Source organism: Heterodontus francisci, chromosome 47 (genome assembly GCF_036365525.1).
Source record: "Heterodontus francisci isolate sHetFra1 chromosome 47, sHetFra1.hap1, whole genome shotgun sequence".
Lineage (NCBI taxonomy): Eukaryota > Metazoa > Chordata > Chondrichthyes > Heterodontiformes > Heterodontidae > Heterodontus > Heterodontus francisci.
In genome coordinates, this window is record NC_090417.1 from 7901531 (window position 1) to 7919167 (window position 17637).

General features: G+C 44.5%; 1 protein-coding gene across 2 annotated transcripts in view; it reads right to left on the reverse strand.

Annotated features, from left to right (window-relative positions):
* The window catches only part of nsd3 (nuclear receptor binding SET domain protein 3), an 84619-nt gene extending 79027 nt beyond the window's left edge, over positions 1-5592 (reverse strand). For both annotated transcript variants that reach the window (XM_068023097.1, XM_068023096.1), the window contains exon 1: positions 5183-5592. The gene's annotated coding sequence lies outside the window, so the exon portion shown is untranslated. The remainder of the gene's footprint in view (positions 1-5182) is intronic.
* Between the last annotated feature and the right edge of the window lie 12045 nt (positions 5593-17637).

The following is a 17637-nucleotide window of genomic DNA, read 5'->3' on the forward strand; positions in this document are numbered from 1 at the left end:
TGCGTCAAATTTTGCTTTCGAACATTCCTGTGAAGTGCCCTAGGACATTTTATTACATTAAAGGCACTATATAAATACAAGTTGCTGTTATTGAGAACATGGACTTGTAAGAAAATTACCTTTGCAAACTTCAAGCTTGGAATTTTGAAATGCTGTCGCAAAAATAAAAAAATGTCAAGTTTTGAGGTTTGACTCGTGCTGCAGATCCATGGATACTGGCCCATATGCATTTACAACACATGTTATAAATCAGAATTCAAAAACCAGACTGGAGCCATTTCAGAGTGAACTAAACTCTGCCAATATTTCTTCCATAAGTTTGAAATAACACAGTATGCTGTCGTTCCTTCAGTCAGTTCTCAATAATGCAAAGCTCCCATCATATTGACTTCTGAACAATCAGGGAAAATACTGCATTGCTGGAGTTATTTTAATTCAACTCACAAAGTGCCCATTATTTTATCTCTTCAGAAGAGAAAAGGATATGCATCAACCTACAGCAAATTACCTTCAAATGAAGAATGAGATTTCCACCACATGACTGCATTTCTATTGTGATATTTGTACAGAATTCCCAACTGATCTTATTCGAATGAACAAAAACATCTAAACACACTTCATGGGTTAATCTACCAGTCAGCCCCCAGGTACCAGGAAGGTCCACGGGTTGGGTTGTACTCAACAGTCTGCTCAATACAAAGTTGCCTTATTCAAACTATACAATAATTCTTTTTTTTGAACCAATTCAAATTATTGGCTGATTCAATCTTTTTGAAACAATTTGGAATCATCAGAAGTAGACTGTGGTCTAAATGGAGATAGTTAATTTGCCCAAAGTGGCAGCAGTGACTTCAGGGGTTACAATGTGGATGGGGGGTAGAAAGTGAAAGAAATTAAATCAGTCAGGTCTTGTTCTGGTGATTCCGACAGGTCCTTTAAAAATGTTTATGTGCAGACATCAGGTAAATGCTTCTGCATTTGGCTTCAAGAGGAAGAGAGAAAACTGGGTTGAGGGCTGCAGGGAGAGGTTAAAAGGGGGAATGGAAAATCTCAACAAACAGCGAAAAGCTGCAGCACCATATAATATTGCAAATTGATGGGTTGCTTCAGTGAGCAATGCTTGCATATTTGTGGTAATAACTGCAAAACAGAACTAAAAAAAAAAGGGGCTGGAAGCACTGCACGTCATCAAGTCAAATAGTGAACAGTCTTTTATATCGAATAAGAAAGTGCTTCATCATCAATGTTTGTCCACTCAAAATAGAAAATGTTGCTGTTGAAATTTCTCCCTTTCCCCTCGCGACTAGTCTGCAATTTTCTTCCACAAAAAGGGTTGAAAAGAAACCTGCTCACAGATGTGTACGAAGCTGCCAAGCAGCTTGTTGGTGCACAGAATGACTCAGCTGCTCACGTTCCCTCCATCCCTCCCCATAGGGAGGGAACAAGAACAGGGACTTGCGTGATTTCTGAGCCATGTACCCACATCCTTTCTCTCTGCATCATCTGCCCTTTTCAGCCAAACCATTTTTAAATATCAAAAAGGTAGATCAGATAGAGAATGAACCCTGACTGCAGCCCTCCCCTGAGGAGGAAAAAAAATTCCCTTCTGAAATAAACAAAGCAAACCTTGAGCCTCCTCTAAAATGTCATCGGAGCCATTTGAAAATATAGCACCAGCACTGTCAGAAAAGCCAGTCTGCTTCTGGGGACTGGAAAACAGTCATCACGCTCCTCATAGTGGCATTATGATATTTAATATAAGCAGACTACCTGAGAAATTAAACTCTGTCAAAAACATGAACTAATTATTTTTCCCCTCCAACTCTTTGGACAAAGAGCATTTGTGATTTATTGCTTTGCCATGAAACAAATAGTCTGACAGCCTGAATTAGAGGTGAAAATGGTATGGATAATATCTTTTTGAGCAAACTGGGAATTAAAAGGCTATCAATTTCAGCTATCACTTTGTATCCACTCTTGAATGAAGTTTAATAATACTGCAATAATCCCATTCAGTAATGCTTCTCCAGAAAATCTCATATTATGTAACAAGCTATCTTTTTACTTTCTCAGAACACATCCAATCGGACGCTGTCACTTTGTTGCATGCAAAGTCCTGAACTGCATGGCTTTCAAAGCTTCAGTGAGCACTGTAAGCTGACTAAGGGTTTTAAACAATGCAGTATTTGGTTAAGGGCTACGCTGCAAGTGGCTTTATTTCCTCCCTAAACATTTTCTCATGGGCCAGCCATTTCATGCTGGGGTATGGGTCTACAGCAGTCCCCCAGCATCTCATTGAAATAGCCCTTGCTCATGCATAAACCTGGATAACAAGTGTCAGCTTCAAAAGACATTTGCAAGACGTCATTTGTGTACTAAATAACAACGTACTCAGGAGTATTTGTAAAGCACACCAGAGAGCCAGTGGTTGTACTGTTTTGGTGAGAACTAGGCCAATATGGCACACGCTGAGCTTCTATCTGAGTAAACAACACCTGAAGGGGAAATCACCAAGCGATGTATTTGATATCTCACATTCAGAATTATCCTCCAGCTGAGAAATTTTCTTCATATAAATAGCAAGCTCACTAAAGTCACAGAACTTTGTACATCAAATACATCCCGACATTCTCATGTGAATTACTCAAATTGTTAATGCAAAGACACAAAACATTAATGGGTGAATTTGGAGCCCAGTATTCATCAGAAAAACTTTTACATATCGTTAATAGAATAGTAAACGGATAGTCAAAAGAAAGGGTGGTTGGGAAAGGAAAGAGCTGGTGGGGTGCTGATTAGGGACCAAAAAGGAGATCTTTTTGCAAAGGCAGAGGACAAGGCTGTGATACTGAATGAGTACTACACTGTCCTCACAGAATAGGATGTTGCCAATGTCACAGCAAAGGAGGAGGTAGTAGAGAAATTGGATAGGATAAAAATAGATAAAAGGGAGGGAATTGAAAGGTGGCAAAGTGGAAATGTCCAGATGGGATACATCCTAGGTTGCAGAGGAAATTAAAGATGGCGGATGTTCTAGCCACAAACTTGCAATTCTCTTGGATGAGAGTGGTGCAAAAGGTCTGGGAGTTGCAAACGTTAAACCCATTTTTAAAAAAACAGCAAATGCCTGCCAGGAAATCAAACAGAGGCGGAAAACTTTGAGACAAGAAACTAGGAAAAAAATTCTGACCTGGAAAAACATTGATGAATAAGTGTCAGCTAGTATGGATTTGTTAAAAACAAATTGCGTCTGACAAACCAAATCTTGTTCTTTGATGAAGTAATATAGAATGTTCGTGTTGTGTATATGGACTTTCAAAAAGGGTGTTTGATAAAGTATCACATATTAGCAAAAAAAGTTAGCAAAACAGGATTATAGTTGTAATGGCAGCATCGGTACAAAATTGGCTAAGTGACAGAAAGCAGAAAATCAAAGGAGTTGATTTTCACATTGTAGGGAAAGACAGCGGACATACCCAGGGGTCAGTATCAGGACTACTGTTCTTTGTGAATATGTCAATGAACTAGACTTGAGGAACTCATGCATAATTTCAAAGTTTGCAGATGATATGAAAGTGAATTCTAGTTAACAGTGAGGAAGATAGCAGCAAACCCAAGAAAGCTACAGATAAGACAGCACAGAAGTGTGAAGAGATACATTTTGGAAGGAAGAATGAGGAGATGCATTCTGAACGAATGGTACCATGTTCATGGGAGTGCAGGAAGAGACACACCCGGGGGCTTGCAAACACAAATCTTTCAAGGTAACTAGACAAGTTGGGAAAGGTGTTAAATCATTCAGGATTCTTGGCTTGATAAATAGAGGCATAGAAGACAAATGCAATGAAGTGATACCACATCTTTATAAATCACTTCTCCAGCCTCAGCTGGAGTACTGTATCCAATTCTGGACATTATTCTTTGGACAGGATGTCAATGCCTTGGAGTGGATGTAGAAGAGATTTACAAGAATGCTAAAAAGGAATGAGGGACTCAGTTATATGGAGTGACAAGAGAAATTATTCGTAGAGCAGCAAATGCGTAGGGGAGATTTCATACAACTGTTCAAAACTATGAGAGGTTTTAATAAAGTAAACAAATAGAGAGAAAGTATTTTCACTGGCAGGAGAGTCAGTCATCAGAAGACACAGATTTAAGCTACTTGCCAAATTGACCAGAGAAAAGATGAGTGTTTGTTTTTTACACAGTGGGTTATGACCACAAATGAACTGCCTGAAAGAGAGATAAAAGATTAAATAATAACTTTCAAAAGGGAATTGTACATATGCTTGGAAAGGACACATTTACAGGGCAATGGAAAAAGCAGAGGGGAGTGAGACGAATGGGATATATCTCTTCAAGAGCCCACACAAGTACAAATGGCCAAATGGCCTCTTTCTGTGCAATCAATCAAAAAAGAATAAGTCTGTAAAATAAAATACACAGATTTTTAAAGGAAAAGTCTTCAGCCACATACAAGTCCAAAAATATAATTTTTAACTCCACGAACTGTATCAGCAATTTCTGATCATAAACATTCCTCTCCTTACCACCTGTTTTTCCCAAATGGCAACCGTGCTGTAACATTTTAATTGTTATCTTCAAAATCCATGCTGATAAACACAAACAACAAAAGTGAATGAGGTAGGAACATCACCTGCCAAAAGCACTTATTTGAATAATGTCTTAGGCATGACAGCCCTCTCCCTCCCCCAGTGCCCATCACCACCCCTCACCAACTCGACAAAAAGTGCACTTAATCAAGACTCAAATCTTAATGTCGAAACAGAGGAGGAGGAGGAAGAGGGCAGGAGAAATGAGGGGAAAGGAACAGGAAAATCTGCTGAACAGCCAGTAATAAAAGTACACTGAAAGACAGGTCAGATGCTCGGATTTTGAAATAAAACTTCATTTTGCGTCCTCAGTCACTGAGCAGGAGAGAGACAAGTAGCAGCAGCAATATGGCTGCCAATGCCCCTTTAAATCCAGCATTGTACCTTTTCCCCTTCTCCATCCTCACACACTACCCACCCACACCTCCTCCTGAAGCAAAGGAAAATAAAAATCAAAGTCAACCCCCACAACGAAGATGATCATGATTACATCAAAATATGAAATGAAAGCTGACAGTCTGAGGGGGAAAAAAATCTCCTGAAAAATAGAGGAAAAGTGTCAACACTACCTGCAGGTTGTTCCATTATAGTCAGGGCAAGAGAGGCTCAGCTTGATGGGGAATCACACACTGAATTAGTCCAGGAGGAGGAAGGGAGGCGGGGAAGGGGGGTGGGGGAGGGAGGGAGGGGGGTGTGGGTGATGGAGAGGATATCCAGGCCGCTCGCAGCTTTAATGGGGAAGGTGAAGGGGCGGGGGGGGGAGGTTGGATCTTTACCCCTCAGCTCCTCGCTTTTCCAGCTGCCTGGTGTTCCATTGTCAGACGGCTTTGGCAAGATGGACAGTGCGCACTCAGAGTGGGCAATGGAGGGAGGAAGCCTCGGGCTGGCGCTCCCCGGCCTGCTTTTGGCAATTGTGCCTCCCCAACCGCACAAAGGCCCCGGCCGCGCGCTCAGCGCCCAAATGGCCGCGCTCCCATTGGCTGGCAGGCTCTGCACAGGCCGCGCAGCATCACGGGACTTGCAGTCCACCTCCACCGCCTCTCAAAACCAGCGCTCCCATTGGCTGGCGGGCTCTGCACCGGCCGCGCAGCACGACGGGACCTGTAGTCCACCACCACCTCCTCCCAAAACCAGCGTTCCCATTGGCTTGCGGGCTCTGCACTGGCCGCGCAGCATGACGGGACTTGTAGTGCTCCTCAGAGAATCTGGGCCTTGCAACAGAGCAAAATGAGGCCATTTGGCCCATCGCATGTGTGACAGCTCTATGAATAAACAATTCACCCAATGCCGTTTCCCTTCCTTCTCCTCGTAACCCTGCACGATTCTCGCTTTGCAGGCAACAGTCTGATTCCCTTCTGAATAGCTCCATTGAACCTGCCTCCACCACACTGTCAGGAAGAGCATTTCAGACCTTGTGAAAATGTTTTTCCTCCTGTCGCCATTGCTTCTTTGCCAATTACTTTAAATCTGTGCCCTTTCATTCATGATCCTTTCACAAGTGGGAACAGTTTCTCTCTATCTATCCTATCCAGACCCCTCATGATTTTGTATACCTCCATCAAATCACCTCGAGACCTTCTCTTCAAGGAAAACAGTCCTAACTTCTCCATTCTATCTTCATAACTGAAATTCCTCATCCCTGGACAGATTCTCGTCAATCTCTTCTACACTCTCTCCAATGCCTTCTCATCTTTCTAAAAGACTGGCTCCCAGAATTTTACGTATTACTCCAGCTGAGACCGAGCCAATGTTTTATACAAATTTAAATATAACCTCCTTGCTCTTGTACTCCATGCCCCATTAATAAAGCCCAGGATCCTCTATGCTGTATTAACTGCGCTCTCGACTTGTCCTGCCACCTTCAATGATTTATGCACATATACACCCTCTGCTCCTCCACCTCCTTTCGAATGTACCCTTTATTTTAGATTTTCTCTCCATGTTATTCTTACCAAAATGAATCACTTCACACTTCTCCGTATTGAACTTCATCCACTATTTGTCTGCCCAACATTTCTGTGTCCTTCTGAAGTTCGATACTATCCTCCTCACAATTCACAATGCTTCCAGGTTTTGTATCATCCGCAAATTTTGAAATTGTGCCCTGTACACCAAGGTCAAGGTTATTAACATATATCAGGAAAAGCAAGAACCCAACACAAACCCCTACAGAGATCCACTACAAACCTTCCTCTAGTCCAAAAAACATCCATTAACCATGATTCCCTGTGTCCTGTCACTTAGCCAATTTTGTATCCATGTTGCTACTGTCCCTTTTATTCCCTGAGCTATAATTTTGCTCACAAGTCTGTTGTGTAGCACTGTATCAAATGCCTTTTGGAAGTCCCAGTGCACCACAACCGTCATCAACCCTCTCTGTTACCTCTTCAAAAAACTCCAGGAAATTAGTTAAACACACTTTTCCCTTGACAATTCTGTGCTGGCTTTCCTTAATTAATCCCCATTTGTCCAATGGCTATTAATTTTGTCCTTAATTATTATTTCCAGAAGTTTCCCCACCACCGAAGTTAAACTGACTGGTTTGTTGTTTCTGGGTTTATGGAAACACCCTTTTTGAACAAGTGTGCACCATTTGCAATTTTTGGTACCTAATTGGCCACACTCCTCCTTGCACCACCCTCTTCTTTGGCCTCCTTGTGTCAAGAGACAATGGGTAAGTGCCTAGAGGTGGTCAGTGGTTTGTGAAGCAGCGCCTGGAGTGGCTATAAAGGCCAATTCTAGGGTGATAGACTCTTCAACAGGTGCTGAAGATAAAATTGGTTGTCGGGGCTGTAACAGTTGGCTCTCCCCTTGCGCTTCTGTCTTTTTTCCTGCCAACAGCGAGGTCTCTTCGACTCGCCACTCTTTAACCCCGCCTTTCTTTAGTCTGCCAGCTCTGGCGATCACTGACAACTGACTCCCACGACTTGTGGTCAATGTGTGGTCTGCGTTTACAGACGTCTTGAAAGAAGAGACATGGACGGCCGGTGGGTCAGATACCAGTGGCAAGCTCACTGTACAATGCGTCCTTGGGGATCCTGCCATCTTCCATGCGGCTCACGTGGCCAAGCCATGTCAAGCGCCGCTGGCTCAGTAGGGCGCATATGCTGGGGATGTTGGCCGCCTCAAGAACTTCCGCATTGGAGATATGGTCCTGCCGCCTGATGCCAAGGATTCTCCGGAGGCAGTGAAGATGGAATGAGTTGAGATGTCGGTCTTGGCTGACATACGTTGTCCAGGCCTCGCTGCTGTAGAGCAAGGTACTGAGGACACAGGCTTGAAACACTCGGACTTTTGTGTTCCGTGTCAGTGCGCCATTTTCCCACACCCTCTTGGCCAGTCTGGACAGAGCAGCGGACGCCTTTCCCTTTTTGATTTCTACATCGAGAGACAGGTTACTGGTGATAGTTGAGCCTAGGTAGGTGAACTCTTGAACCACTTCCAGAGTGTGGTCGCCGATATTGCTGGATGGAGCATTTCTGACGTCCTGTCCCATGATGTTCGCTTTCTTGAGGCTGATGGTTCGGCCAAATTCATTGCAGGCAGCCGCAATCCTGTCGATGAGTCTCTGCAGACAGTCTTCTGTGTGAGATGTTAATGCAGCATCAGCAAAGAGGAGTTCCCTGACGAAGACTTTCCGTACTTTGGTCTTCGCTCTAAGACTGGCAAGGTTGAACAACCTGCCCCCTGATCTTGTGTGGAGGAAAATTCCTTCTTCTGAAGACTTCAACGCATGTGAGAGTAGCAGTGAGAAGAAGATCCCAAACAGTGTAGGTGCGAGAACACAGCCTTGTTTCATACCACTCAGGATAGGAAAGGGGTCTTTCCCACCCTATTCCTATTTATATGGCGATTGAAGACTTTGGGATTCCCTTTTCTAGGAACATAGGAACAGGGGGAGACCATTCAGTCCATCAAGCCTGCTCCGCCATTCAATGAGATCATGGCTGATCATCTACCTCAATGCCACTTTTCTGCACTATCTCCATATCCCTTGAAGCCATTTGAACAAAGAACAAAGAAAATTACAGCACAGGAACAGGCCCTTCGGCCCTCCAAGCCTGCGCTGATCCAGATCCTCCATCTAAACATGACGCCTATTTTCTAAGGGTCTGTATCTCTTTACCTGGATATCGATCAATTTCTGTCTTGAACATGCTCAATGATTGAGCTTCCACCACCCTCTGGGGTAGAGAAAATTCCGCCTCATCTCAGTCTCAAAATGGTCTACCCCTTATTCTAAGACCATGTCCCCTGTTCTAGATTCACCAGCCAGTGGAAACATCCTATCTGCATCTACCCTGTCACCCACTGTAAGAATTTTCTAAGTTTCAATGCCATCACCCCTTATTCTTTGAAATTCTAGAGAATACAGGCCCAGTTTCTGCAATCTCGCCTCATAAGACAATCCCACCATCCCAGGGAGTAGTCTGGCAAACCTCCATTGCACTCCCTCGATTGCAAGTATATCCTTCCTTCAATAAGGAGACCAAAACTCTACACAATACTCCAGGTGCGGTCTCGCCAAGGCTTTATACAATTGCAACAATACACCTTACTCCTGTACTCAAATCCCCTTGCAATGAAGGCCAACATACCATTTGCCTTCCAAATTGATTGTTGCCTTTTATCTTTGAGTGACTCATGAACAAGGACACCCAGGTCCCTTTGGACATCAACACTTCCCAACCTCTCACCATTTAAGAAATATTCTGTCTTTACTACCAAAGTGGATAACTTCACATTTATTCCATCTGCCATGTTTTTGCCCATTCACTTAGCCTGTCCAAGTCCCCTTGAAGCCTCCTTGCACCTTCCTCACAACTTACATTCCCACTTAGTTTTGAGTCCTCCACAAACTTGGAAATATTACAATTGTTCCCACATCCAAATCATTTAGATAGATTGTGAACAGCTGTGGCCCCAGGACTAATCCGTCCAGTACCCCACTAGTAACAGCCTGCCATCCTGAGAATGACCTGTTTATTCCTACTCTCTGCTTTCTGTCTCTGAACCAATTCTCAATCCATAGCAGTATATTACCCCAGTCCCATGTGCTATAATTCTGTTTACTAACCTCCTGTGTGCGACCTTATCAAAGCCTTCTGAAAATCCAAATGCACCACATCCACTGGTTCTCCTTTATCAGTGCTATAAGTAACATCCTCAAAAAACTCCACCAGGTTTATCAAACATGATTTCCCTTTCTTAATCCATGTTGACAATACCCCATTTTACTATTGTCTTCCAAGTGTCCAGTTATCACAACCTTTGCTTTGGCAGGCTTTCACTAGTGGGGTACCCCAACGATCAGTGCTTGGGTCCCAGCTGTTCACAATATTTATCAATGATTTGGATGTGGGGCATAAATGTAGTATTTCCAGCTTCACAGATGACACAAAACTAGGTGGGAATGTGTGTTGTGAGAAAGATGCAAAGCAGCTTCAAGGGGATTGAGACAGACTTAGTGAGTGGGCAAGATTGTGGCAGATGGAATATAATGTGGAAAAATGTGAGGTTATCCACTTTGGTAGGAGGAACAGATGTGCAGAGTATTTCGAAAAATGGTAAGAGATTAGAAACTGGTGATGTACAAAGAAACCTGGGAATCTTTGTCAATAAGTCACTGAAAGCTAACATGCAGTGCAGCAAGCAATTAGGAAGGCTAATGGTTTGTTACCCTTTATCGCAAAAGGATTTGAGTACAGGAGTACTGAAGTCTTGCTTCAATTGTATAGAGCCTTGGTTAGACCGTACCTGGAGTACTGTGTGCAATTTTGGTCCCCTTACCTTAGGAAGGGTATTATTGCCAGAGAGGGAGTGCAACGAAGGTTCACCAGACTTGTTCCAGGGATGGTGGGACTGTCCTATGTAGTGAGATTGGGGAAACCGGGCCTGTATTCTCTAGAGTTTCGAAGAATGAGAGGTGATCTCATTGAAACCTACAAAATACTTCAAGGGAAAGACAGGGGAGATGCAGCTAAGATGTTTCTCTTGGTTGGGGAGTCTAGAACCAGGGGACACAATTTCAAAATAAGGAGGAAGCCACTTAGGACAGAGATGAGGAGAAATGTCTTTCACCAGAGGGTTATGAATCTTTGGAATTCTCTACCCCAGAGGGCTGTGGAAGCTCAGTCATTTGCGTATGTTTAAAGCAGAGATTGATAGATTTCTAAATACCAATGACATAAGGGGATCTGAGGATCTTCTTCTTCTTCGGCCTCCTTGTCTCGAGAGACAATGGGTAAGCGCCTGGAGGTGGTCAGTGGTTTGTGGAGCAGCGCCTGGAGTGGCTATAAAGGCCAATACTAGAGTGACAGACTCTTCCACAGGTGCTGCAGATAAAATTGGTTGTCGGGGCTGTTACACAGTTGGCTCTCCCCTTGCGCTTCTGTCTTTTTTCCTGCCAACTGCTAAGTCTCTTCGACTCGCCACACTTTAGCTCCGCCTTTATGGCTGTCCGCCAGCTCTGGCGATCGCTGGCAACTGATTCCCACGACTTGTGATCAATGTTACAGGACTTCATGTCGCATTTGCAGACGTCTTTAAAGCGGAGACATGGACGGCCAGTCGGTCTGATACCAGTGGCAAGCTCGCTGTACAATGTGTCCTTGGGGATCCTGCCATCTTCCATGCGGCTCACATGGCCAAGCCATGTCAAGTGTTGCTGGCTCAGTAGGGTGCATATGCTGGGGATGTTGGCCGCCTCGAGGACTACTGTGTTGGAGATGCGGTCCTGCCGCCTGATGCCAAGTATTCTCCGGAGGCAGCGAAGATGGAATGAATTGAGACATCGCTCTTGGCTGACATACGTTGTCCAGGCCTCGCTGCCGTACAGCAAGGTACTGAGGACACAGGCTTGATACACTCGGACTTTTGTGTTCCGTGTCAGTGCGCCATTTTCCCACACTCTCTTGGCCAGTCTGGACATAGCAGAGGAAGCCTTTCCCATGCGCTTGTTGATTGCTACATCGAGAGACAGGATACTGGTGATAGTTGAGCCTCAGTAGGTGAACTCTTGAACCACTTCCAGAGTGTGGTCACCGATATTGATGGATGGAGCATTTCTAACGTCCTGCCCCATGATGTTCGTTTTCTTGAGGCTGATGGTTAGGCCAAATTCATTGCATGCAGCTGCAATCCTGTCGATGAGACTCTGCAGACACTCTTCAGTGTGAGATGTTAATGCAGCATCGTCAGCAAAGAGGAGTTCCCTGATGAGGACTTTCCGTACTTTGGTCTTCGCTCTTAGATGGGCAAGGTTGAACAAGATGCCCCCTGATCTTGGAGGAAAATTCCTTCTTCTGAAGACTTGAACGCATGTGAGAGCAGCAGGGAGAAGAAAATCCCAAACAGTGTAGGTGCGAGAACACAGCCCTGTTTCACGCCACTCAGGATTGGAAAGGGGTCTGATGAGGCGCTACTATGCTGAATAGTGCCTTTCGTATTGTCATGGAATGAGGTGATGATACTTGGTAGCGTTGTTGGACATCTGATCTTTTCTAGTAGTCTGAAGAGACCACATCTGCTGACGAGGTCAGAGGCTTTGGTGAGATCAATGAAAGCAACATAGAGGGGCATCTGTTGTTCGCGGCATTTCTCCTGTCGCTGACGAAGGGAGAACAGCATGTCAATGGTGGATCCCTCTGCTCGAAAGCCACACTGTGCCTCAGGGTAGACACGCTCGGCCAGCATCTGGAGCCTGTTTAAAGCGACTCGAGCGAAGACTTTCCCCACTATGCTGAGCAGGGAGATTCCACGGTAGTTGTTGCAGTCACCGCGGTCACCTTTGTTTTTATAGAGGGTGATGATATTGACATTGCGCATGTCCTGTGGTACTGCTCCCTCATCCCAGCACAGGCAAAGCAGGTCGTGCAGAGCTGAGAGTATGGCAGGCTTAGCACTCTTCATTATTTCAGGAGTATTGCCGTCCTTCCCAGGGGCATTTCCGCTGGCCAGAGAATCAATGGCATCACTGAGTTCCGATTTTGTTGACTGTACGTCCAGCTCATCCATGACTGGCAGAGACTGGGCTGCATTGAGGGCGGTCTCAGTGACAACATTCTCCCTGGAGTACAGTTCTAGGTAGTGCTTCACCCAGCGGTCCATTTGCTTGCGTTGGTCAGTGATTGTGTCCCCTGATTTAGATTTGAGGGGGGCGATCTTCTTGATGGTTGACCCAAAAGCTCTCTTAATGCCATCATACATTCCTCTGATGTTTCCGGTGTCTGAGGCCAGCTGAATATGACTGCATAGGTGTTGCCAGTAGTCATTTGCGCAGCGCCTGGTTGTTCTTTGTGCAACACTTCTGGCGGTTTTAAGTGCTACGGATGTTAACTCACTGGGGGCTTTTTTGTAGTTCAGCAGTGCAATGCGCTTAGCGGCTGTGACAGGTTCCAGCTCTTCAAAATGAGATTGAAACCAGTCTGCATTCCGCTTCACACGTTTGCCATAGGTGGTCATGGCTGACTCATAGATGGCGTCTCTGATGTGGGCCCACTTGGTCTCTGCGTCCCCTGTGGGAGTGTTTTGAAGGGCTTTTTCAAGTGAATTTAGAAGGGGATATGAGGATAGTGTTGGAAAAAGGCATTGAAGTAGATGATCAGCCATGATCGTAATTGAATAGTGGTGCAGGCGCGATGGGCAAAATAGCCTACTCCTGCTCTGATGTTTATAATAGATTGTAACATTTTCCCTACTGTTGATGTCAAACTAACAGGTCTGTCATTCTCCATTTGACCTCGCTAACCCTTAAGTAGCAGGGTTACATTTGCTACTTTCCAGTCTGCAGGAACCTTTCCAGAAATTATAGAATTTTGAAAGATAACCATCCAATATCTCTACACCAGCCAAATAGATTCTGTCCTTGACCCCTCGGAGACATCCTTTCTCTCCAGCACTGCAATACTCTCCTTCATCAATAGCACCATTCCTCCCACTTTTTTCCATTTCCTATCTTTCTTGAACACGTTGAATCCAGGAATATGTAATAGCCAATTGTGCCCTTCTTGGAGCCAGGTCTTGGTTACAGCCTACACAAAAAGCCCGTTCTCCCATTGTCTGGTCCAAACTGCACAGGCCGCACGGCATCGTGGGACTGTCGTCCTCCTTCTTCAGCATTTACAGCTCCAACAACTTGGATTGATATTGCGCCTTTAATGTGCCCAAACGCCCCTTCAGGCACGTCACAGCAGTGCTGCAAAATTAAACTTGACCCTCAGCCACTGAAAGGAAATCTTTCTGCAGCTGGCCAAAAACTTGGTCCAAGAGAAGAATGTAAGAGGGAGGGTGAAAGAGTTCCAGAGCTGGAGGAATGGCTGCCAAGGGTGCAGTGATTAAAATCTGGCATGTTCAAGAGGCCAGAATTGAAGGAGTGCAGTTATCTCAGATGATTGCAAAAATAGGGAAGGGACGGGGCTATGGCGGGATGCGAAGACAAGGATGAGAATTTTAAAATCGAGCTATCGCTTGACCGACACCCAATGTCGATCAGCTGGCACAGGGCTGATGGGACCTGATACCACAAAGGGCATGGGGAGCAGAGTTTTGGATGACCTTAAGTTTTTGTAGAATGTGGGAAGCCAGCCAGAACAAAAAACAGCAGAGTGAACTGGCAACAGTGTGTGTTGTGGACCATGTGGTAAGTGGGGAATTTGGAGCAATTGGGAATTCAGTGGCAAGGGGGAAGGAGGAGTGCTGCTTTTTTTGCTGTTATTTTACCTCCAGTCACTGGTGAGTGTTCCTCTTTTGTCACCAAGCTAGGAGACTGTAACTTGCTATTACTTTAGCTAACTAAATTCGTAACTAGTCAACTAATCAAATAAATAAACAGACATGGCAGAGCAGCTGGTGTTTGTAACTGTAACATGTGGGAATCTGTGGAATGCATTGCAGTCCCAGAAAACCATATCTGGAGTAAGTGGCTGCAGTTTGATCAACTTCGGCTCAGAGTTGCTGACCTAGAGTCTGAGTTGTAGACATTGTGGGGGCAGTAGGGAGGAGCAGTGTAACCTGGACACTGACTAAAAGGTATGGTGGTCAATATTCAGTGGAAAACATTGAAAGGAACAATTCAAAATGTTCAACAAAAATAAATACCATTAAAAAAACAAAAACTCAGCAAGAAAGATCTGAGGAGGTTAAGGATAGTATTTAACGAAGAGGCTTGCAATGTTGCAAAGAAATGTAGTAAGCCAGAGGATTGGGAGTGTTTTGGTAACCAGCAAAGATCCACCAAAATGTTGATAAAAAGGGAAAACATAGAATAGGAGAGTAAACTAGCCAGGAATATAAACAGTTGGAAAAGTATAGAAAAATGAGAGTAGCAAAAGGAAACCCTTAGGGACAGAGACAGGAAAAATCAGGGTAAAGGAGGAAATATCAGAGACACTGAACAAATATTTTGGGTTTGTCTTTACAGTAAAAAACACAAGTTACTGAGCAGAAATAGAGGGTAACCTCGGGGCTAATAAGAGTGAGAAAATTAAGGCAATTGATTTAAGCAGAGAAAAAGTACTGGAGAAACTTAAGAGGCTAAAATCTGACAAATCTTGATGGCTTCCATGCTAGGGTTCTAAAAGAGCGAGCTGCAAAGAGAGTGGATGTGCTGCTTATGATTTTTCAAACTTGGCTACATTCCAGAACGGTCCCATCAGATTGGAAGTTAGCAAATGTAACACTGCTATCCCAGAAAAGGAGAGAGAAAACAGGAATTACAGGCCAGCTCGCCTGTAATCTGGCAAGTGCTGGAGCTCCCCTCCACATCACACACCATCCTTATTTGGAAATAGAATTGCTATTCCTTCATTGTTATGGGGTCAAAATCCTAGAACTCGTTCCCAACCAGCATTGTGGGTATACCTGCCCCACATGAACTGCAGCGATTCAAGAACGTGTCCACCACCTTCAAGGGAAATTAGGGATGGGCAGTAAAAGCTGGCCTTGCCAGTGACTCCCATAGACTGTCAATGACTTAAAAAGGTATAAACGAGCACACAGCTCACACAACTTCACTGGCAGGTCTGATCCACTGCTGGAGGTTACTCCACTATAACTGAGGCTGTGTTGTGCCTTCAGATACTTTTAATCTTCCTGTCTGTGAGAGACTTTAACCTTTAAGAGATACTAATTTCAGATGAGGAACTTGTCTTTTCAGGATTTACTGAAGAAAATCTGCGTTCATCTGTCTTCAGTATGGAGAAGAATGATGTAGATGCAGAGATCAGGGAGGGGGATTGTGATACACTTGAACAAATTAGCATTGAAAGGGAGGAGGTAGTAGCCGTTTTAGCGGGCTTAAAAGTGGATAAATCCCCAGGCCCAGATTAGATGTATCCAAGGCTGTTATGTGAGGCAAGGGAGGAGTTAGCAGCGGCTCTGACACAAATTTTCAAATTCTCTCTGGCCACAGGAGAGGTACCAGAGGAATGGAGGACAGAGAATCTGGTACCATTATTCAAGAAGGGTAGCAGGGACAAACCAGGTAATCACAGGCCAGTGAGTCTAACATCAGTGGTAGGGAAACTATTGGAAAAAATTCTGAGGGACAGGATTAATCTCCACTTGGAGAGGCAGGGAATAATCATAGATCGTCAGCATGGCTTTGTCAGGGGAGATCATGTCTAACAAATTTGATTGAATTTTTTGAGGAGGTGATGAGGTGTGTAGAGGAGGGTAAAGCAGTTTATGTAGTTGACATGGACTTCAGTAGGCTTTTGATAAGGTCCCGCATGGGAGATTGGTCAAGAAGGTAAGAGCCCATGGGATCCAGGGCAATTTGGATCCAAAATTGGCTTAGGAGCAGGAGGGTTGTTTTTGTGATTGGAAGCCTGTGATCGGTGGTGCACCGCAGGGATCGGTGCTGGGCCCCTTGCTGATTGTAGTGTACATTAATGATTTAGACGTAAATATAGGAGGTATGATCAGCAAATTCACATGACACGAAAATTTGTGGTGTCATAAATAGTGAGGAGGAAAGCCTTCGATTACAGGACGATATAGATGGGCGGGTAAGGTGGGCGGAGCAGTGGCAAATGGAATTTAATCCTGAGAAGTGTGAGGTGATGCATTTTGGGAGGACTAACAGGGCAAGGGAATATACAATGGATGGTAGGACCCTAGGAAGTACAGAAAGTCAGAAGGACCTTGGTGTACTTGTCCATAGATCACTGAAGGCAGCAGCACAGGTAGATAAGGTGGTTCGGAAGGCATATGGGATACTTGCCTTTATTAGCCGAGGCATAGAATATAAGAGCAGGGAGGTTATGATGGAGTTGTATAAAACGCTAGTTAGGTCACAGCTGGAGTACTGTGTACAGTTCTGGGCACCGCACTATAGGAAGGATGTGATTGCACTGGAGAGGGTGCAGAGGAGAATCAGCAGGATGTTGCCTGGGCTGGAGACATTTCAGCTATGAAGAGAGATAGGGTATGCTAGGGTTGTTTTCATCAGAGCAGAGAAAGCTGAGGGGGGAATACAAAATTATGAGGGATGTGGAAAGGAAGAAACTTTTGACCTTAGCGGAGGTGTCAATAACCAGGGGGCACAGATTTAATGTAAGGGGCAGGAGGTTTAGAAGGGCTTTGAGGAAAGAATTTTTCATCCAGAGGGTGGTTGGAATCTGGAACACACTGCCTGAAGAGGTGGGAGAGGCAGGAACCCTCACAACATTTAAGTATTTAGATGAGTACTTGAAACGCCAAGGCATGCAAGGCGATGGGCCAAATGTTGGAAAATGGGATTAGAATAGATAGGCTTGATGGTCGATGTGGACATGGTGCACCGAAGGGCCTGTTCTGTGCTGTGTAACTCGATGACAAACAAATCAAAAAAATTGCAGGTTTGCTGCTGTCCTCTTGTAATGAAGAGAAGCACCTGTAGAGGGCAGCATACATTACTGACCCTTCAACTTTCAGTGGTTGAAACATCATCTTTAACATTATCTTTCCCTTCTGTTTCCAAACTATAATTAAAATAGTCTACAACTCGTGACTGTTAAATGGATTATAGACCATGAAAATGTGG